Source organism: Hypanus sabinus, chromosome 12 (genome assembly GCF_030144855.1).
Source record: "Hypanus sabinus isolate sHypSab1 chromosome 12, sHypSab1.hap1, whole genome shotgun sequence".
Classification (NCBI taxonomy): Eukaryota; Metazoa; Chordata; class Chondrichthyes; order Myliobatiformes; family Dasyatidae; genus Hypanus; species Hypanus sabinus.
In genome coordinates, this window is record NC_082717.1 from 2,280,249 (window position 1) to 2,303,877 (window position 23,629).

At 47.2% G+C, this 23,629-nt stretch overlaps 1 protein-coding gene across 1 annotated transcript in view; it reads left to right on the forward strand.

Moving 5' to 3' along the window:
• Positions 1-50: 50 nt before the first annotated feature.
• The window catches only part of LOC132402556 (uncharacterized), a 35,718-nt gene continuing 12,139 nt past the window's right edge, over positions 51-23,629 (forward strand). Inside the window, exon 1 of the mRNA XM_059985425.1 lies at positions 51-354. The gene's annotated coding sequence lies outside the window, so the exon portion shown is untranslated. The remainder of the gene's footprint in view (positions 355-23,629) is intronic.

Below are 23,629 nucleotides of genomic sequence, written 5' to 3' on the forward strand. Positions count from 1 at the left end.
GGGAATCTCGGAGTCTCCCTCCTCATTCTCTTCACTCCCCTCACCTCTCCCACTGTGCCTCGATTAAAGGCACTCGGACAGAGCGTTGCGGGGAATCTCAGCGTCTCTCTCGCTGCTTCCTGTTGTCATTTCCTCAGCAATTTTTCCACAATTTAATTAAACGCACACACGGAGAGGTGGGGTCAGGCAGAGAGAGCGCAGACTCACATCCGGCTCTGAAATCTCCTCAGCCAGACCCTGACGGGGTTAGGAACAGCACAACAGTGAGACAGAGACAGCGAGACACTTTGAGGAGAGGCCCAGGGGTTCAGAGACCCTCAGCGGAGGAGATAACACACCCGCCTGTCCCACTGGGTGAGTCTGCGGTGGGACAGAGGGGGGAGCGGGGTGGGTGAAGGGGTTGGCCGTCGTCTTGAGGGCCGCTGGGCTGTGAGATGGTGCGTCTGCAGATTTCTGAGCAGAGGGGAAGGGCTTTGAGGCTCTGTGAGGTTGAGGGAGTGTTGCAGGGAGAGGAGATGCTACTGTGGGGGGGGCAGGTAGTAAGGACAAGAGGCTGTGAGGGTTGGGGTTTGGTGAAAGGAAGTGGGGGTGAAGAGGGGAGGTGTGAGGATTGTAGGGGTGTGGTGTGTGTAAGGGGCTGAGGAGTGGGGGGTCTGATGGACAGTGTGTCTTTTTCTATGTCTGATGTGTGTGAGACTCCTGATGTGTGTGTTTGTGTGTGTGTGAGAGAGAGAGAGAGGATGGTGTGTGTGTGTCTGCGTATGTAAAAGAGACTTGGTGTGTGTGTGTGGTCTTCTGGAGAGAGAGAGACTGTCAGTGAGAGAGAGATACTCATGTGCGTGAATGTGAGTCTTGGTGTGTGAGAGTGAGAGAGAGATACTCGTGTGTATGTGTGTGTGTGAGAGAGAGAGAGAGACTCAGTGTGTGAGTGAGAGAGAGATAGTCGTGTGTGTAAATGTGAGTCTTGGTGTGTGAGAGTGAGAGAGAGATACTCGTGTGTGTGTGTGTGTGTGTGTGTGTGTGTGTGAGTGTGTGAGTGAGAGAGAGACAGTGTGTGTGTGAGTGAGAGAGAGATACTCGTGTGTGCGCGTGTGTGTGTGTGTGTGTGTGTGTGTGAGTGAGAGAGAGATAGTCGTGTGTGTAAATGTGAGTCTTGGTGTGTGAGAGTGAGAGAGAGATAGTCGTGTGTGTGTGTGTGTGTGTGTGTGTGAGTGAGAGAGAGACAGTGTGTGAGTGAGAGAGAGTGAGAGACATTGTGAGTGAGAGAGAGATACTCGTGTGTGTGTGTGAGAGAGAGAGAGAGACTCAGTGGTGTGAGAGAGAGATACTCGTGTGTGTGTGTGTGTGAGAGAGAGAGAGAGATACTCGTGTGTGTGTGTGAGAGAGAGAGAGACAGTGTGAGAGAGAGAGAGAGACTCAGTGTGTGTGAGAGAGACTCAGTGTGTGTGTGTGAGAGAGAGAGAGAGACTCAGTGTGTGTGTGAGAGAGACTCAGTGTGTGTGTGTGAGAGATACTTGTGTGTGTGAGAGAGAGAGAGACAGTGTGTGTGAGAGAGACTCAGTGTGTGTGAGAGAGAGAGACTCAGTGTGTGAGTGAGAGAGATACTTGTGTGTGAGAGAGAGAGAGACAGTGTGAGAGAGAGAGAGACTCAGTGTGTGTGAGAGAGAGAGAGACTCAGAGTGTGTGTGAGAGAGAGAGAGAGAGAGAGACTCAGTGTGTGTGTGTGAGAGAGAGAGACAGTGTGTGTGAGAGAGAGAGACTCAGTGTGTGTGTGTGAGAGAGAGACTCAGTGTGTGAATGAGAGATACTTGTGTGTGTGTGAGAGAGAGAGAGAGACAGTGTGTGAGAGAGAGAGAGACTCAGTGTGTGAGAAAGAGAGAGAGACTCAGTGTGTGTGTGTGTGAGAGAGAGAGAGAGACAGTGTGTAAGTGAGAGAGAAATACTCATATGTGTATGTGAGAGAGAGAGAGTGTGTGTGTGTGAGAGAGAGAGACTCAGTGTGTGAGTGAGAGAGATAGTCGTGTGTGTAAATGTGAGTCGGTGTGTGTGTGAGTGAGAGAGAGAGAGAGTGCGTGAGTGAGAGAGATACTCGTGTGTGTGTGAGAGACTCAGTGTGTGTGTCACAGAGAGAGAGACTCAGTGTGTGAGTGAGAGAGATAGTCGTGTGTGTGTGAGAGAGAGACTCAGTGTGTGTGTGACAGAGAGAGAGACTCAGTGTGTGAGTGAGAGAGATAGTCGTGTGTGTAAATGTGAGTCGGTGTGTGTGTGAGTGAGAGAGAGACAGAGAGACTCAGTGTGTGAGTGAGAGAGAGATACTCGTGTGTGTGTGAGAGAGAGACTCAGTGTGTGTGTGACAGAGAGAGAGACTCAGTGTGTGAGTGAGAGAGAGATACTCGTGTGTGTGTGAGAGAGAGACTCAGTGTGTGTGTGACAGAGAGAGAGACTCAGTGTGTGAGTGAGAGAGAGATAGTCGTGTGTGTAAATGTGAATCTTGGTGTGTGTGTGTGAGTGAGAGAGAGAGAGAGATACTCGTGTGTGTGAGAGAGATACTCGTGTGTGAATGTGTGTGTGAGAGAGAGACAGTGTGTGAGTGAGAGAGAGATACTCGTGTGTGTGTGTGTGTGTGTGTGTGTGTGAGAGAGAGAGAGACAGTGTGTGAGTGAGAGAGAGATACTCGTGTGTGTGTGTGTGTGTGTGTGTGTGTGTGTGTGTGTGAGAGAGAGACAGTGTGTGAGTGAGAGAGATACTTGTGTGTGTGTGTGTGAGAGAGAGAAACTCAGTGTGTGTGAGAGAGAGAGATACTCGTGTGTGTGTGAGAGAGAGACTCAGTGTGTGTGTGAGAGAGAGAGATACTCATGTGTGTGTGTGTGTGTGTGAGAGAGAGAGAGAGACAGTGTGTGAGTGAGAGAGATACTTGTGTGTGCGTGAGAGAGAGAGAGAAAGAGACTCAGTGTGTGTGTGTGAGAGAGAGACAGTGTGTGTGTGTGTGAGAGAGAGAGAGAGAGTGTGTGTGTGAGAGAGAGAGAGGAGACTCAGTGTGAGAGAGAGAGAGATACTTGTGTGTGAATGTGTGTGTGTGAGAAAGAGAGACAGTGTGTGTGTGAGAGAGAAATACTCGTGTGTGTGAGAGAGAGAGACAGTGTGTGAGTGACAGAGAGATACTTGTGTGTGTGTGTGAGAGAGAGATACACGTGTGTGCGTGTGTGTGTGTGAGAGAGAGAGATACTCATGTGTGTGTGTGTGTGAGAGAGAGAGATACTCGTGTGTGTCTGTGAGAGAGAGATACTCGTGCGTGTGTGTGTGTGTGTGTGAGAGAGAGACTCAGTGTGTGAGTGAGAGAGATACTTGTGTGTGTGTGAGAGAGAGACTCAGTGTGTGTGTCACAGAGAGAGAGACAGTGTGTGAGTGAGAGAGATACTTGTGTGTGTGTGTGAGAGAGAGAGAAACCCAGTGTGTGTGAGAGAGAGAGAGAGAGACTCAGTGTGTGTGTGTGTGAGAGAGAGAGAGAGAGACTCAGTGTGTGTGTGTGAGAGAGAGAGAGAGAGACTCAGTGTGTGTGTCACAGAGAGAGAGACAGTGTGTGAGTGAGAGAGATACTTGTGTGTGTGTGTGTGAGAGAGAGAAACCCAGTGTGTGTGAGAGAGAGAGAGAGAGATACTCGTGTGTGTGTGTGTGAGAGAGAGATACTCGTGAGTGTGTGTGTGAGAGAGAGAGAGTGAGACTCAGTGTGTGTGTGTGTGTGTGTGAGAGATATACTCATGTGTGTGTGTGTGAGAGAGAGAGAGAGATACTCGTGTGTGTGTGTGTGTGAGAGAGAGAGAGAGATACTCGTGAGTGTGTGTGTGAGAGAGAGAGAGTGAGACTCAGTGTGTGTGTGTGTGTGTGAGAGAGAGAGATACTCGTGAGTGTGTGTGTGTGTGTGAGAGAGAGAGACTTAGTGTGTGTGTGAGATACTCGTGTGTGTGAATGTGAGTCTTGGTGTGTGTGTGAGAGTGAGAGACAGTGTGTGAGTGACAGAGATATACTTGTGTGTGTGTGTGAGATACTCGTGTGTGTGAATGTGAGTCTTGGTGTGTGTGTGAGAGAGAGAGAGAGACTCAGTGTGTGAGTGAGAGAGAGATACTCGTCTGTGTGTGTGTGTGAGAGAGAGATACTCGTGTGTGAATGTGTCTTGGTGTGTATGTGAGAGAGCGAGAGATACTCATGTGTGTGTGTATGAGTGAGAGAGAGACTCAGTGTGTGTGTAAGAGAGAGATACTCGTGTGAGTGTGTGACAGAGAGAGAGTGAGACTCAGTGTGTGTGTATGTGTGTGAGTGAGAGAGAGAGAGATACTCGTGTGTGTGTGTGAGAGAGAGAGAGAGAGAGAGATACTCGTGAGTGTGTGTGTGAGAGAGAGAGAGTGAGACTCAGTGTGTGTGTGAGATACTCGTGTGTGTGAATGTGAGTCTTGGTGTGTGTGAGAGAGAGAGAGAGACTCAGTGTGTGAGTGAGAGAGAGATACTCGTGTGTGTGTGTGTGTGTGTGTGAATGTGTCTTGGTGTGTATGTGAGAGTGAGAGACAGTGTGTGAGTGACAGAGATATACTTGTGTGTGTGTGTGAGAGAGAGATACTCGTGTTTGCGTGTGTGTGTGTGTGTGTGTGAGAGAGAGATACTCGTGTGTGTGTGTGTGGGAGGGAGAGAGATACTCGTGTGTGAATGTGAGTCTTGGTGTGTGTGTGAGAGAGCGAGAGATGCTCATGTGTGTGTGTATGAGTGAGAGAGAGACTCAGTGTGTGAGTAAGAGAGAGATACTCGTGTGAGTGTGTGACAGAGAGAGAGTGAGACTCAGTGTGTGTGTATGTGTGTGAGTGAGAGAGAGAGAGATACTCGTGTGTGTGTGTGTGTGTGTGTGTGTGTGAGAGAGATACTCGTGAGTGTGTGTGTGAGAGAGGGATACTCATGAGTGTGTGTGTGAGAGAGAGAGAGAGAGAGACTCAGTGTGTGTGTGAGATACTCGTGTGTGTGAATGTGAGTCTTGGTGTGTGTGTGAGAGTGAGAGACAGTGTGTGAGTGACAGAGAGATACTTGTGTGTGTGTGTGAGAGAGAGATACTCGTGTTTGCGTGTGTGTGTGAGAGAGAGAGATACTCGTGTGTGTGTGTGGGAGGGAGAGAGAGAGAGACAGTGTGTGAGAGAGAGATACTCGTGAGTGTGTGTGTGTGTGTGTGTGTGAGAGAGAGTGAGACAGTGTGTGTGTGAGATACTCGTGTGTGTGAATGTGAGTCTTGGTGTGTGTGTGAGAGAGAGAGAGAGACTCAGTGTGTGAGTGACAGAGAGATACTTGTGTGTGTGTGTGTGTGAAACAGAGATACTCGTGTGTGCATGTGTGTGTGAGAGAGAGAGATACTCGTGTGTGTCTGTGAGAGAGAGGGAGATACTCATGTGTGTGTGTGTGAGAGAGAGACTCAGTGCGTGAGTGAGAGAGAGATACTCGTGTGTGTGTGAGAGAGAGACTCAGTGTGTGAGTGAGAGAAATACTCATGTGTGTGTGTGTGAGTGAGAGAGAGAGGCTCAGTGTGTGTGTGAGAGAGATACTCATGTGTGTGTGTGTGAGTGAGAGAGAGAGACTCAGTGCGTGAGTGAGAGAGAGAGAGAGAGAGTTGGTGTGTGTGAATGTGTATGTGTATCATGGTGTGTGTGTGAGAGAGAGAGTGAGACTCAGTGTGTGTGTGAGATACTCGTGTGTGTGAATGTGAGTCTTGGTGTGTGTGTGAGAGTGAGAGACAGTGTGTGAGTGACAGAGATATACTTGTGTGTGTGTGTGAGAGAGAGATACTCGTGTTTGCGTGTGTGTGTGAGAGAGAGAGATACTCGTGTGTGTGTGTGGGAGGGAGAGAGAGAGAGACAGTGTGTGAGAGAGAGATACTCATCTGTGTGTGTGTGAGAGAGATACTCGTGAGTGTGTGTGTGAGAGAGAGATACTCGTGAGTGTGTGTGTGTGTGTGTGAGAGAGAGTGAGACAGTGTGTGTGTGAGATACTCGTGTGTGTGAATGTGAGTCTTGGTGTGTGTGTGAGAGAGATACTCATGAGTGTGTGTGTGAGAGAGAGAGAGAGACTCAGTGTGTGTGTGAGATACTCGTGTGTGTGAATGTGAGTCTTGGTGTGTGTGTGAGAGCGAGAGACAGTGTGTGAGAGAGAGAGATACTCGTGTGTGTGTGTGTGTGTGTGTGAGAGAGAGAGAGAGAGAGAGAGAGACTCAGTGCGTGAGTGAGAGAGAGATACTCGTGTGTGTGTGAGAGAGAGACTCAGTGTGTGAGTGAGAGAAATACTCATGTGTGTGTGTGTGAGTGAGAGAGAGAGGCTCAGTGTGTGTGTGTGAGAGAGATACTCATGTGTGTGTGTGAGAGAGAGAGAGAGTTGGTGTGTGTGAATGTGTATGTGTATCATGGTGTGTGTGTGAGAGAGAGAGAGAGACTGGAGATGTATGAGTGTGTGTAGTGAGAGAGACTCGGTGTGTGTGCATGTGCATGTGCATGTGTGTGATTCTTGCTCTGTGTGTGTGTGTGAGAGAGAGAGAGAGAGAGAGAGAGAGAGACTTGGGGTGTGTGTATGTGTGTGTGAGAGAGACAGAGTCACATCTGACCCCTGAATTTTCTACTTTTCCTCTGTTCCCACTCAGACCATATCAGCAGTACAGTGTTAGGCCATCTGGCCCATGAAGTCTCCTCCACAATTCAATCAGGGCTCATCTATTCCCGCCCCCCCCCCCCTCAGCCCCACTCCCTGAAACCCTTGATGCCGTGTCCAATCAGGAACCTACCCAGCTCTGCCTTAAATACACCCAATGACCCGGCCTCCCCATCTGCCTGTGCTAACAAATTCCACAAATTCACCAGCATCTGGCTAAGGAAATTTCTCCACATCTCTGTTTTATCGACCTAGCCTCCCCATCTGCCTGTGGTGATAAATTCCACAAGCTCACCACTCTCTGGCTATAGAAATTTCTCTGCATCTCTGTTTAAAATGGATGCCCCACTATCCTGAGGTTATGCCCTCTTGTCCTAGACTCCCCCACCATGGGAAACTTCCTTTTCACATCTACCAGCCTAGTCCTTTTAACGTTCGAAAAGTTTCAATGAGATCCCCTGTCACCCTTCTGAATTCCTGTGAGTACAGACAGAGAGTTATCAAATGTTCCTCATGTAATAATCCTCTCATTCCCAAAATCATCCTTGTGAACCTCCTCTGGACCCTCTCCAATACCAGCACAACTGTTTTAGATGAGGGGCACAAATCTGTTCACAATACTCAAGGTGAGGCCTCACCAGTGCCTTAAAAAGCCTCAGCATCACATTCCTGCTCTTGTATTCTAGATCTCTTGAAATGAAGCTAACATGGCATTTGCCTTCCTCACCACTGACTCAACCTGCAAGTTAACCTTCAGGGTGTTCTGCTCAAAGACTCCCAAGTCCCTTTGCATCTCAGATTCCTGGATTTTCTTCTCATTTAAAAAATAGTCTACACATTTATTTCTTCTACCAACATGCATGACCATGCATTTTCCAACAGTGTATTTCATTTACCACTTTCTTGCCCATTCTCCTAATCTGCATGAGTCCTTCTGCATCCTACCTGTTTCCTCAACACTACCTGCCCCTCCACCAAATTTGTATCATTGGCAAATTTGGCAAAAAGGCATCTATTCCATCATCTAAATCATTTTTTACACAGCATAAAAAGACGTGATCCCAAAACCGATCCCTGCAGAACACCGCTAGTCACTGGCAGCCAACCAGAAAAGTATCCTTTTATTCCCACTCGCTGCCTCCTACCAATCAGCCAATACTCTAACCATGTTAGCAACTTTCCTGTAATGCCATGGGCTCTTAACATGGGCTCATGTGTGTCACCTTGTCAAAGGCCTTCTGAAAGTCCAAATATACAACATCCACTGCATCTCCTTTATCTACCCTACTTGTAATATCCTCAAAGAATTCCAGCGGGTTCGTCAGGCAGGGTTTTCCCTGAAGGAAACCATGCTGACTTTGTTCTATCCTGTCCTGTGTCACCAAGTACTCCATCACCTCATCTTTAACATCTTCCCAACCACTGAGGTCAGGTTAACTGATCTATAATTTCCTGTCTGCTGCCTTCCTCCTTTCTTAAAGAGTGAAGTGACATTTGCAATTTTCCAGTCCTCTGTCAGAATACAATGATTTTTGACAGATCATTAGGAAAAGGGGCAGAGACAGGTTGCTGACACCAGAGGCTTTGGGCAGATGGGGCTCGGCAGCTGTGGCTGGCAGCTCATCTGGAAGGAAAACTCTGATCTCAAACCTCCGCTAACTTGTGGCCATACCCACCCTTGGGGAAGGCTTCGGGAATAAACCCTGAGGGAATAATCTGGAGCAGGATTCCCAAAGGCAGTCCTATGTTGAGTTCAATGCTGACTGGCAACTCTTGCGATGCCACCGATGCCAAACAGTATCGGTCTCTATCATTCCTTTGGGTTCATCAGCCGAGTGGAGAGGGGGGTCTGCTGCATGGGCGGCAGCTTGCTCTCCATACCCTACTGCCCTGACTTGCGTGTGAGAGCTAGGATGCAAGATCCATGCTGGAAACAGTATCATATTCTGTACACTGCTAGGATCCCAAACATATTCAGATCATAAGGGGTTTGACAATCAACAAGGGCCCGGCACCAGTCTGCATGGAACCGCACCGGAGGTAGAGAAACTGGTTCCTTAATATCACAAACATGGTCTGACATTTCATTATACACATAATTTCCATCTCACCATCAGCTAAACATAAAACAGCACAGGAACAGGCCATTTGGCCCACAATGCTGTGCTGAACCAGCTAAAAACCGAGTTAGAGCCTCTTGCCAGCCCTCCTGCTTGATCACGTCTATAACATCGGAACTCCAGAACATTGAGCTGTTCCGTCCTGCAAACAAATCTTATTCATGGCTACAATGGCATAATTCCATGTGTTGATCCATGCCCTGAGCTCAAATACCTTTCCTAAAATACTCCTTACATTGAAATATACACAACACAGAAGATTAGTCCCACCATGCTCAATTTTTTGATTCCTGATTTTATACGTAGGCTTAGCAACACCCTTCTCCACAACCTCTCCACTGTCTGTTCTGACAGTCCGGCTCCCATCCCCTGCAACCCTAGTTTAAACCCCACTCCCACACCCCCTTCTCTTGTGCAGCACTAGCAAACCTTCCCACTCGGATATTAATCCCCCTCCAGTTCAGGTGCAAACAACACCTTCTGTATGGTCCCACTTCCACAGGAAGAAAGCGCAATGACCCAAATATCTGAAACCCTCCTTCTAGCACCACCTCCTCAGCCATGTGTTAAACTGTATGATCTTCCTATTACTGGCCTCACTAACACGTGGTGTGGATAGCACTCCTAAGATCAGAGCCCTGGAGATCCTGTCCTTTAACTGGACCCCTAACTCCCTGAGCTCACTTTGCTGAACTTCGTCACGCCCCCCCCACCTGTTTCATTGGTACCGACGTGGACCACGACTTACCCGCCCACTAAGGAATTCTGCAGACTTGTCAGAGATGTCCCTGACACTGCAACCATGAGGTAACATATTGTCTGGGAATCTCGTTCTTGTCCACAGAAACTTCTTTCTGTTATACACCAGTAGTATTGCCCTCCCCATCAATCTCAATCACCTGTCATCTGGATATCTGATCTCATAAACCATCCTCCCATCACTCTCAGTCTCCTATCATCGAGATATCTGGTCTCATAAACCATCCTCCCATCACCCTCAGTCTCCTATCATCGAGATATCTGGTCTCATAAACCATCCTCCCATCCCTCTCAGTCTCCTATCATCGGGATATCTGGACTCATAAACCATCCTCCCATCACCCTCAGTCTCCTATCATCGAGATATCTGGTCTCATAAACCATCCTCCCATCCCTCTCAGTCTCCTATCATCGGGATATCTGGACTCATAAACCATCCTCCCATCCCTCTCAGTCTCCTATCATCGAGATATCTGATCTCATAAACCATCCTCTTCATCACCCTCGGTCTCCAGTCATCGAGTGTTACGACCTCGGCTCTCAGGAAGTGACACAAAGGAGTCAGTCCACAACAGGAATTACAAACCAAAAATGTTTATTCGTTAAAGTCAAGGTGAAGGGAAGAAGGGTGTTGTGAGATGTGGTAGTGCTGGCTGCAGAATGGCGGACAGAGAGTGGGAGTGTGTCTTTAAGCCGTCCCCATCAGGTGCTGGTAAAGGAAGATAATTGGGAAGGGGAATGGAACTGCAACACAGGTTAAAGAAGAAACACAGGCCACCCCCACCCTTAAAAAGGTTGCTCTGGGGCAACCTAAGGCTACCCCAATAATGCATACAGTATGTTCCACAAAGGATATAGACCATAAACAGATGCCAGCTACACTTTATGAAGGACCCCACACACCCCTCCTACAATCTCTTCTCCCTCCTGCCATCTGGGAAAAGGCACTGAAGCATTCGGGCCCTCACGACCAGACTATGTAACAATTTCTTCCCCCAGGCTATCAGACCCCTCAATACCCAGAAGCCTGGACTGACACCTTGCCCTATTGTCCTGTTTATTATTTATTGTAATGCCTGCACTGTTTTTGTGCACTTTATGCAGTCCTGTGTGGTCTGTAGTCTAGTGTAGCTTTTTCTGTGTTTTTTTTATGTAGTTCAGTCTAGTTTTTGTACTGTGTCATGTAATACCATGGTCCTGAAAAACGTTGTCTCATTTTTACTATGCACTGTACCAGTAGTTATGGTCAAAATGACAATAAAAGTGACTTGACTTGACTTAAGAGCTCCAAAGGGCATCTCTTAATACATTGTCCCTTGCACAGAGCCTGAATAGTTTTCTCTTTAATTTCCATTGTAAATACCGGAGACTCCAACAGACCTTCAACGGACTTTACTGCTTCACTCTTCTCTTTAATGACCTGCTGAAGTTCTTCTACTCTGGGTGCAGAAGAAATCTGTTCAGCATTTTGCACCTGAAGTTATTGGAGCTTCTGCCTTAAGCTATTATTTTCTTTATTCTAGATCGCAATTCTTCCTTTTATTCTGTGACCTGAAGAAGTCCAGATTCCAATAGTTCAATAGATTTTATTCTTTCGTCCTGCTCCTGAAGATGTTTTCTCATCTGTTCCATGACGCCTGTTCAGATGTCTGAGCTTGAAGCCTTTGTCCAGCTGTTAAAGCTTTGTTCTCTTTGTGCAAACTTTGTATATCCTGTTCCTTTCTTGTTACACAAAGATGTTAAGATTCTTCCATTAACCTCCTTTGTCTTTCTTCTCCTGCAACTCTTCAGCTGCATAAACTGCTGAAGTCTGGGCATGGCAGTGTTGATTCGAGTACTCATGGTTTGACCCTGCACTTGGATGTTCAGAGAATCATCTGCAGTATCTTGCTTTTGTTCTGCATTTACCAGCTACATCATCATTTCTTCTAGTTGTTGTTTAGGTAACATGGTATCTGTGCAAGCTCTGCACCTCTATTTGTTTGCTAATTTCACCTTCAGCAACCGCAAGTTTATTTCGTAACTCTTGCTTTGCATTCTGAACTTCTGTGAAGTCTTTGCAAGCGTCTGCAATTATGTTTCCGAGATTTTATTGCACTTCCTCTTGCCTCTTCAGCTTCGTCCTGTAGCTCATACTTAAATTGTTAGTTTGCCCATTCATAGGAAACTTCCAGATTGTCATTCTGTGCCTCTTCCTGCTGAAGGTGATTTATTTTCTCTGTAAATTGATCTCGTATCATCTTGCTAGTTTGTTTTGTTCTGTTGATGGCTTGCTCTCCATTTGACTGGGTGCTTTCCTCAGGATTCTGTTATCTCGTTTCAGTTGCTCTTGGTTACTGAAATCGCATCTGGGTTTCATTCACATGATCTTGAGAGCTGACTGACAGCTAGTTTTGCAAAGCTCCCAGTTCTTTTTCAAGGGTAATGCATTGTTCCCTTAACTTGGTCTCGACTACATTAGCTTTCTATTTTTGCGTCACCGACTCCTGGTTTAATTGTTTGCAAGTGAAACTTCATTCTGAAGAGCTCGAAGCAAGTTGAAGCAGTAAAATGGAGGAAGCCAACTCATGTTTCTAGCTCAGACATCACTATCTGGACAGAGAGGAATTTGCTACAGTGTTCACAGCTTTCTGCCTCTTATTAAGCTCTGAGCATTCAGAATGAGATGACCAGCTTCTTGCGGCAGAAAGCTGCGGCATTCTCAGATGTAAAATTCTCAGCTGAGGGCGAGGCCGGATGTACTGGTTTCAAAGATAGACCTTTACCCCTGTACTCGGCTCATGTTTACAGCTAACACTAACTGTGTGGGTTAACACTAACTGTGTCAATATGGCAGCTTGTTCAAAGGGTTGATGCCTTTTGCTCACTTAAGTAAACAGATGCAACATCAGGCAGACGGCTCTTAAATTCCTCAAGCAAGGTCAAACAAGAACTGCGTTGTTCCTACTTAATGAACTAAACAGCAGCCATCAAATAAATTCCTTTTCTCCCTGGCAAACAGAACATATGTTTGTTGGTCAAGCTTACTACAGTTCCTAAAGCACTGGTGGAACGCTGCTTGACCTCATCGTAATCTAAGCTCTTTTCAATGCCAAGAACAGAGTGGGCTTCCCAAGCCCTACCTTTCACGACACTCTGCAAAAGCTGAGTTCAAACCTGTTTAGGAGAATCTGAAGTGGCAGCCACCCATTCAGATTGAGAGAAGTATTTCTCAACATCCTTCTCTGCAAATAGTGGAACTAACTTAATATGGCTACCTACATCAAATACAGAAAACTTAAACTATAGTCCCTTAAGGAAATGCTTATGCTCTAAATACATTTGGTGCTCCCTTAACAATCACTCCTTGTCCCTGTCCTCTAACTGCCTCTCCTGCAGCGCCATCTCCTTCAGTCTCAACTCAATGGCAGCCTCGGACAAAGAAATAGGTTTGGGCACCAGGGGTGGGGGGAGGGGGAGCTAAATAACCTCAAGAACCCGGTGTCTATCAACATGTCCCCGATGACCATTCTTATGCTCCCTTTTAACTGTTTTTCAATGCTGGTAAGCTCAATTTTGTAACGAGAAGGCCGTTGCAAAAGTTGATCTTTTGTAGGCAGCTCAAGAAGCTCCACAGAAGGTTCTTTAATGAGGTGCCATATTTAAAAAGCTTTCCTAAAGTACGGACAGGTCAGCACCAACATACGAGTAGGGTGTTTAATAAAAAGCAACACTAACCTAGAGGGCCCAGTACAGCACACAGCTACCTATGCACTGAATGTAGTTGAAGCCAATTTTGCACTCTCTACAAATTCGCCATTAAGACCACGACTACAATAATAGAACTGGATGTTACCCCTCAACTAACAACATAGCACAGAGTGGATTATCCACCTCAGACAAGCACTACAATTCTCCAGTGTCAGTCATCCTAATTACCAAAACTCAGGGTGTTAGTCTACAAGTAAGTTCAAAGCTAGAACTTCATACAGAACCGAACATGGACCCATCACAAAAGTGCCTAAACTGTCATCACTTTTCCTCACCAATCATTCCTTAGCCAATTCACTAATGCTCTCACTCTCATCCCCCCCCACTCCCCGACTGCAAACTGAGAATGGTCATTGAGTATTAATCTAGACAATACACAGTACGTACAGATCTAGCCAGACAGACAAATGAGAACTCTGCTTCCAATGCCCTAACTATCTTAGTAATTTTCCTGTAATACCATGGACTCTTAACTTGATAAGCAGCCTCATGTGTGGCACCTTGTCAAAGGCCTTCTGAAAATCCAAATTCACAACATCCACTCTATTCCTTTTATCTATCCGACTTGTAATCTCCTGAAAGAATTCCAACAGGTTCGTCAGGCAAGATTTTTCCTAAAGGAAACCATGTTTTAAAAACAACCTCTCATCACCCTCAGTTTCCTATCATCGAGATATCTGGTCTCATAAACCATCCTCCTCATCACCCTCAGTCTCCAGTCATCGAGATATCTGGTCTCATAAACCATCCTCCCATCCCTCTCAGTCTCCTATCATCGGGATATCTGGTCTCATAAACCATCCTCCCATCCCTCTCAGTCTCCTATCATCGAGATATCTGGTCTCATAAACCATCCTCCTCATCACCCTCAGTCTCCTATCATCGAGATATCTGATCTCATAAACCATCCTCCCATCACTCTCAGTCTCCTATCATCGAGATATCTGGTCTCATAAACCATCCTCCCATTCCTCTCAGTCTCCTATCATTGAGATATCTGGTCTCATAAACCATCCTCTTCATCACCCTCAGTCTCCTATCATCGAGATATCTGGTCTCATAAACCATCCTCTTCATCACCCTCAGTCTCCTATCATCGAGATATCTGGTCTCATAAACCATCCTCCCATCCCTCTCAGTCTCCTATCATCGAGATATCTGGTCTCACAAACCATCCTCCCATCCCTCTCAGTCTCCTATCATCGAGATATCTGGTCTCATAAACCATCCTCCCATCCCTCTCAGTCTCCTATCATCGAGATATCTGGTCTCATAAACCATCCTCCCATCACCCTCGGTCTCCTATCATCGAGATATCTGGTCTCATAAACCATCCTCCCATCCCTCTCAGTCTCCTATCATCGAGATATCTGGTCTCATAAACAAACCATCCTTCCATCCCTCTCAGTCTCCTATCATCGAGATATCTGGTCTCATAAACCATCCTCCCATCACCCTCGGTCTCCTATCATCGAGATATCTGGTCTCATAAACCATCCTCCCATCCCTCTCAGTCTCCTATCATCGAGATATCTGGTCTCATAAACAATCCTCCTCATCACCCTCAGTCTCCTATCATCGAGATATCTGATCTCATAAACCATCCTTCCAACCCTCTCAGTCTCCTATCATCGAGATATCTGGTCTCATAAACCATCCTCCTCATCACCCTCGGTCTCCTATCATCGAGATATCTGGTCTCACAAACCATCCTCCCATCCCTCTCAGTCTCCTATCATCAAGATATCTGGTCTCACAAACCATCCTCCCATCCCTCTCAGTCTCCTATCATCAAGATATCTGGTCTCACAAACCATCCTCCCATCACCCTCGGTCTCCTATCATCGAGATATCTGGTCTCATAAACCATCCTCCCATCCCTCTCAGTCTCCTATCATCAAGATATCTGGTCTCATAAACCATCCTCCCATCACTCTCAGTCTCCTATCATCAGGATATCTGGTCTCATAAACCATCCTCCCATCACTCTCAGTCTCCTATCATCAGGATATCTGGTCTCATAAACCATCCTCCCATCCCCCTCAGTCTCCTATCATCGAGATATCTGGTCTCATAAACCATCCTCCCATCCCCCTCAGTCTCCTATCATCGAGATATCTGGTCTCATAAACCATCCTCCCATCCCTCTCAGTCTCCTATCATCGAGATATCTGGTCTCATAAACCATCCTCTTCATCACCCTCAGTCTCCTATCATCGAGATATCTGGTCTCATAAACCATCCTCCTCATCACCCTCGGTCTCCTATCATCGAGATATCTGGTCTCACAAACCATCCTCCCATCCCTCTCAGTCTCCTATCATCGAGATATCTGGTCTCATAAACCATCCTTCCATCCCTCTCAGTCTCCTATCATCGAGATATCTGGTCTCATAAACCATCCTCCCATCACCCTCGGTCTCCTATCATCGAGATATCTGGTCTCATAAACCATCCTCCCATCCCTCTCAGTCTCCTATCATCGAGATATCTGGTCTCATAAACAATCCTCCTCATCACCCTCAGTCTCCTATCATCGAGATATCTGGTCTCATAAACCATCCTCCTCATCACCCTCGGTCTCCTATCATCGAGATATCTGGTCTCATAAACCATCCTCCCATCCCTCTCAGTCTCCTATCATCGAGATATCTGGTCTCATAAACCATCCTCCTCATCACCCTCGGTCTCCTATCATCGAGATATCTGGTCTCATAAACCATCCTCCTCATCACCCTCGGTATCCTATCATCGAGATATCTGGTCTCACAAACCATCCTCCCATCCCTCTCAGTCTCCTATCATCGAGATATCTGGTCTCATAAACCATCCTCCCATCCCTCTCCTATCATCGAGATATCTGGTCTCATAAACCATCCTCCTCATCACCCTCAGTTTCCTATCATCGAGATATCTGGTCTCATAAACCATCCTCCCATCCCTCTCAGTCTCCTATCATCGAGATATCTGGTCTCATAAACCATCCTCCCATTCCTCTCAGTCTCCTATCATCGAGATATCTGGTCTCATAAACCATCCTCCTCATCACCCTCAGTTTCCTATCATCGAGATATCTGGACTCATAAACCATCCTCCCATCCCTCTCAGTCTCCTATCATCGAGATATCTGGTCTCATAAACCATCCTCCCATTCCTCTCAGTCTCCTATCATCGAGATATCTGGTCTCATAAACCATCCTCCCATCCCTCTCAGTCTCCTATCATCGAGATATCTGATCTCATAAACCATCCTCCCATCCCTCTCCTATCATCGAGATATCTGGTCTCATAAACCATCCTCCCATCCCTCTCAGTCTCCTATCATTGAGATATCTGGTCTCATAAACCATCCTCTTCATCACCCTCAGTCTCCTATCATCGAGATATCTGGTCTCATAAACCATCCTCCCATCCCTCTCCTATCATCGAGATATCTGGTCTCATAAACCATCCTCCTCATCACCCTCAGTTTCCTATCATCGAGATATCTGGTCTCATAAACCATCCTCCCATCCCTCTCAGTCTCCTATCATCGAGATATCTGGTCTCATAAACCATCCTCCCATTCCTCTCAGTCTCCTATCATCGAGATATCTGGTCTCATAAACCATCCTCTTCATCACCCTCAGTCTCCTATCATCGAGATATCTGGACTCATAAACCATCCTCCCATCCCTCTCAGTCTCCTATCATCGAGATATCTGGTCTCATAAACCATCCTCCCATTCCTCTCAGTCTCCTATCATCGAGATATCTGGTCTCATAAACCATCCTCCCATCCCTCTCAGTCTCCTATCATCGAGATATCTGATCTCATAAACCATCCTCCCATCCCTCTCCTATCATCGAGATATCTGGTCTCATAAACCATCCTCCCATCCCTCTCAGTCTCCTATCATTGAGATATCTGGTCTCATAAACCATCCTCTTCATCACCCTCAGTCTCCTATCATCGAGATATCTGGTCTCATAAACCATCCTCCTCATCACCCTCAGTCTCCTATCATCGAGATATCTGGTCTCATAAACCATCCTCCCATCCCTCTCAGTCTCCTATCATCGAGATATCTGGTCTCATAAACCATCCTCCTCATCACCCAGTCTCCTATCATCGAGATATCTGGTCTCATAAACCATCCTTCTCATCACCCTCGGTCTCCTATCATCGAGATATCTGGTCTCACAAACCATCCTCCCATCACCCTCGGTCTCCTATCATCGAGATATCTGGTCTCATAAACCATCCTCTTCATCACCCTCAGTCTCCTATCATCGAGATATCTGGTCTCATAAACCATCCTCCTCATCACCCTCAGTCTCCTATCATCGAGATATCTGGTCTCATAAACCATCCTCCTCATCACCCTCGGTCTCCTATCATTATGGGTGCACCATAGCATTATGGTATAAGGCATCAGTTTACAGTGCCAGTGACCGGAGCTGTCCTTTGAGTACAAGCCCAAAGCCTTCTCACATTAACCCTTTCATTTGTAGAATCATTTTCATTACCCTCTTCTGGATCCTCTCCAATGCCAGCACATCTCTTCTTAGATAAGTGGCTAAAATATACCCACAATACTTCGTGCAGTCTGATCAAGGCCTTATAAAGCCTCAATATTAGAAACATACCGGTACTCTGTGCCTATTCTACCTCATCCTATTGACCCAGAGCCGGAACATACCCTTCCAGTCCATGTACTTATCCAAACCTCGCTGAAGCGTTCCAATCAAACTTTCAGCCATCACGTCGGAGACTGGAGTCCAATCCCAGCACTGTTGGTAAGGAGTTTGTACATCATCCCCATGGAGTGCATGGGTTTTCCCTGGCGTTCCAGTTTCCTCCCACAGTCCAATCACGTACCGGTTAGTAGGTGAATTGTCCTGGGTTGAGCTAGGGTTAAATCAGTGGGCTGCTGGGCAGCACAGCTTGAAGGGTTGGAAGGGCCTCTCTGCTCTTTAACACTAACAAAATAGGCAGCCGGCCTGGACACTGTTCAGCCTGAATGGTCAGCAGCTGCCAGGCCACCAGAGTCTCCTGCAGGCTGTGCCTCCAACGCGATGGGGTCCTGGGACCTGCCTAACCCCGGTCTCTGCTCTACCCCTAAAGGGCAGCACCACGGGGATACACTCGGGAGTGGAGAGGTAACCCGAGACAACACGTCACTGGGTGTCTCCCAACAGCAATTGATTGGGATTGATCTCCGAATGTGCATCATGGGAATGATCTTGTTCCTGCAGTCGCTTGCTGGTGTCCAGTAGTGTCTCACAGAGGGGTACGTTGTAATCCAGGCTAAACAACACACTACACAATACCTCACTCACAGATTATAATACCTCACACAGTACGTACAACTACACACAGGCACACCCACACACACACGGACAGACATACACATGCACACACTCAGTTCTACAGCTGCAGGCAAACTCCGACACTAGTCACAGAGCCACCCAGCACAGAAACAGACCCCTCAGCCTATCTGCTCTCTGCTGACCAGTGTAGCCCCTCCAAGCCAGTCCCACTTGCCAGCATTTTGTCTATAACCTTCCAAACCTTTCCTAGCCACGAGCCTGTCCATCTGTCTTTTAAATATTGTTAGCCAACCTGCCTCAACCATTTCGTGTGGAGCTCATTCCATACACTGACCACCCTCTGGTGAAAAGTTCCCTCTCAGGTTCCTATTAAATCTCTCCCCTCACCATAAACCTGTGCCCTCAGCTTCTTGATTTGCCAACCCTGGGGAAATGACTGTACACATTCACACTACCTCCGGTCCTCTCGATTTTAAACACTTCTGTAAATCACTCCAATGAAAAAAGAACCTCTCTCCAGGACTCAGTCTCCAAATCCCTGGCACCGGCATCATAAATCTCCTCTGAATTCTTTCCACCTTATCGGCACAATTCTTACAGCAGAGCAAGCACTGAACCCAGGACACAATATCCAGCTGTTTCCCTCTCTCTGACCCCATCTATACAGCCTTTTAACAGCTAGATGTTCCTCTCTTACCAAAGGATGTTCCTCTTCTTCATCCCCAGATGTTCCTCTCCCTCAAACCCTCTCTCTCTCTCACCCCTAGACGTTCTCTCTCTTCCCAGGGTGCCCCCCTCTCACTCCCAAATGGGTCCTCTGTTTCACTCCCAGATGTTCATCTCACTCACACCCAGATGTTCCTCTCACTCACTGCCAAACAGGTCCTCTGTTTCACCCGCAGATGTTCCTCTCACATCCAGATGTTCCTCTCACTCACACCCAGCTCTTCCTCCCTCTCACAACTCCAGATGTTCCTCTCACTCACACCCAGATGTTCCTCTCACTCACTGCCAAACGGGTCCTCTGTTTCACCCGCAGATGTTCCTCTCACATCCAGATGTTCCTCTCACTCACACCCAGCCTCCCTCTCACAACTCCAGATGTTCCTCTCTCTCACTCCCAGATGTCCCTCACTCACACCCAGCTGTACCTGTCTCTCACTAAGCTAGATGTTCCTCTCTCCAATCCCAGCTGTTTCTTTCCCTCAGCCCCAGATGTTTCTCTCACCCCAGATGTTCCTCTCTCACACTCCAAGATGCATATCCCTCTCACCCCAGACATTCCTCTTTCCCCAGCCCACATGATTGTCTCTCTCACCCCTGAATGTAATGGGTGGGGTGTGGGGTAATGGGTGGGATGTGGGGTAATGGGTGGGATGTGGGATAATGGGTGGGTTGGGGGTAATGGGTGAGTTGTGGGGTAATGGGTGAGTTGTGGGGTAATGGGTGGGTTGGGGGTAATGGGTGAGTTGTGGGGTAATGGGTGGGTTGGGGGTAATGGGTGGGATGTGGGGTAATGGGTGGGATGTGGGGTAATAGGTGGGTTCGGGGTAATGGGTAGGGTGTGGGGTAATGGATGAGTTGTTGGTCACACCTAGGCTGTGGGAAGAGGTTGTTGGGTGACAGCCTGAGGGGGGAAAGCGAAGGAGAGTAGACAGGTAGTACAGAGCACCCCTGTAGCCATTCCCCTGAATAATAAGTTTACCGTCCTGGATACTGTTGGTGAGGACGAGCGACCAGGTGTGAGCCACGGTGGCAGGGCCTCTGGCACTGAGTCTGACCCTGTGGTGCAGATGGATGGGACGGAGAAGAGGAAAGCTGTCGTCATTGGAGACTCTAGAGTCAGGGGTGCAGACAGGAGATTTTGTGGAAATGAGAAGGACACACGCATGGTTAGTTGCCTCCCGGGTGCCAGGGTCCGGGATGTCTCTGACTGGGTGCATGACATCCTGGTACGAGAGGGAAAGCAACCAGAAGTCGTGATACATGTTGGGACCAACGACATAGGCAGGAAGAGGGATGAGGTCCTGAAGTGTGAGTTTCGGGAACTGGGCAGAAGGCTGGAGAACAGGACCTCAAGGGTGGCGTTCTCAGGATTGCTGCCAGTGCTATGTGATAGTGATGGTAAGAATTGGAGGAGATGGCAGTTGAATGTGTGGCTGAGGAGTTGGTGCAGGGGGCAGGGTTTTAGATTTTTGGACCATTGGGATCTCTTCTGGGGAAGGTGGGACCTGTACAGATTGGATGGGTTGCACCTGAACTTGAGGGGGAGCAATATCCTTGCTGGTAGGTTTGCTAGCATGGTTCGGGAGGGTTTAAACTAATTTGCAAGGGGGATGGGACCCGGAGCGATAGAGCAGTGAAAGAAGTTCATGGAGTAAAGCCAGATCTAACATATAGAGAGGCTTTGAGGAAAGAGGAGCAGAATAAAGGGTGTAAAGGTAGTAAGGTAGAAGGGCTAAAGTGCGTGTACTTCAATGCAAGAAGCATCAGGAACAAAGGTGATGAACTGAGAGCTTGGATACATACATGGAATTATGATGTAGTGGCCATTACAGAGACTTGGCTGGCACCAGGGCAGGAATGGATTCCCAATATTCCTGGATTTCAGTGCTTTAAAAGGGATAGAGGAGGGGGAAAGGGGTGGAGGGGTGGCATTACTGGTCAGGGATACTGTTACAGCTGCAGAAAGGGTGGGTAATGTAGCAGGATCCTCTTTTGAGTCAGTATGGGTGGAAGCCAAGAACAGGAAGGGAGCAGTTACTTTACTGGGGGTATTCTATAGGCCCCCTGGTAGCAGCAGAGATACTGAGGAGCAGATTGGGAGGCAGATTTTGGAAAGGTGCAAAAATAGCAGGGTTGTTATCATGTGTGACTTTAACTTCCCTAATACTGATTGGCACTTGATTAGTTCCAAGGGTTTAGATGGGGCAGTTTGTTAAGTGTGTCCAGGATGGATTCCTGTCACAGTACGTTGACAGGCCGACTAGGGGGAATGCCATACTAGATCTAGTATTAGGTAACAAACCGGGTCAGATGGCAGATCTGTCAGTGGGTGAGCATCTGGGGGACAGTGATCACCGCTCCCTGACATTCATCATTGTCATGGAAAAGGATAGAATCAGAGAAGACAGGAAAATTTTTAATTGGGGAAGGGCAAATTATGAGGCTATAAGGCTAGAACTTGCGGGTGTGAACTGGGATGATGTTTTTGCAGGGAAATGTACTATGGACATGTGGTCGATGTTTAAGGATCTTTTGCAGGATGTTAGGGATAAATTTGTCCCGGTGAGGAAGATAAGGAATGGTAGGATGAAGGAACCATGGGTGACAAGTGAGGTGGAGAATCTAGTCAGGTGGAAGAAGGCAGCATACATGAGGTTTAGGAAGCAAGGATCAGATGGGTCTATTGAGGAATATAGGGTAACAAGAAAGGAGCTTAAGAAGGGGCTGAGAAGAGCAAGAAGGGGGCATGAGAAGGCCTTGGTGAGTAGGGTAAAGGAAAACCCCAAGGCATTCTTCAATTATGTGAAGAACAAAAGGATGACAGGAGTGAAGATAAGACCAATTAGAGATAAAAAGGGGAAGATGTGCCTGGAGGCTGTGGAAGTGAGCGAGGTCCTCAATGAATACTTCTCTTCGGTATTCACCACTGAGAGGGAACTTGATGACGGTGAGGACAATATGAGTGAGGTTGATGTTCTGGAGCATGTTGATATTAAGGGAGAGGAGGTGTTGGAGTTGTTAAAATACATTAGGATGGTTAAGTCCCCGGGGCCTGATGGAATATTCCCCAGGCTGCTCCACGAGGCGAGGGAAGAGATTGATTACTGAGCCTCTGGCTAGGATCTTTATGTCCTCGTTGTCCACAGGAACGGTACCGGTGGATTGGAGGGAAGCGAACATTGTCCCCTTGTTCAAAAAAGGTAGTAGGGATAGTCCAGGTAATTATAGACCAGTGAGCCTTACGTCTGTGGTGGGAAAGCTGTTGGAAAAGATTCTTAGAGATAGGATCTGTGGGCATTTAGAGAATCATGGTCTGATCAGGGACAGTCAGCATGGCTTTGTGAAGGGCAGATTGTGCCTAACAAGCCGGATAGAGTTGATTGAGGAGGTGATCAGATATATAGATGAGGGTAGTGCAGTGGATGTGATCTACATGGATTTTAGTAAGGCATTTGACAAGGTTCCACACGGTAGGCTTATTCAGAAAGTCAGAAGGCATGGGATCCAGGGAAGTTTGGCCAGGTGGATTCAGAATTGGCTTGCCTGCAGAAGGCAGAGAGTTGTGGTGGAGGGAGTACATTCAGATTGGAGGGTTGTGACTAGTGGTGTCCCACAAGGATCTGTTCTGGGACCTCTACTTTTTGTGATTTTTATTAATGACTTGGATGTGGGGGTAGAAGGGTGGGTTGGCAAGTTTGCAGACGATACAAAGGTTGGTGGTGTTGTAGATAGAGTAGAGGATGGTCGAAGATTGCAGAGAGACATTGATAGGATGCAGAAGTGGGCTGAGAAGTGGCAGATGGAGTTCAACCCAGAGAAGTGTGAGGTGGTACACTTTAGAAGGGCAAAATCCAAGACAGAGTACAAAGTAAATGGCAGGATACTTGGTAGTGTGGAGGAGCAGAGAGATCTGTGGGTACATGTCCACAGATCCCTGAAAGTTGCCTCACAGGTAGATAGGGTAGTTAAGAAAGCTTATGGGGTGTTAGCTTTCATAAGTCGAGGGATAGAGTTTAAGAGTCGTGATGTAATGATGCAGCTCTATAAAACTCTAGTTAGGCTACACTTGGAGTACTGTGTCCAGTTCTGGTTGCCTCAATATAGAAAGGATGTTGAAGCATTGGAAAGGGTACAGGGGAGATTTACCAGGATGCTGCCTGGTTTAGAGAGTATGGATTATGATCAGAGATTAAGGGACCTAGGGCTTTACAGTTTGGAGAGAAGGAGGATGAGAGGAGACATGATAGAGGTATACAAGATATTAAGAGGAAAAGACAGAATGGACAGCCAGC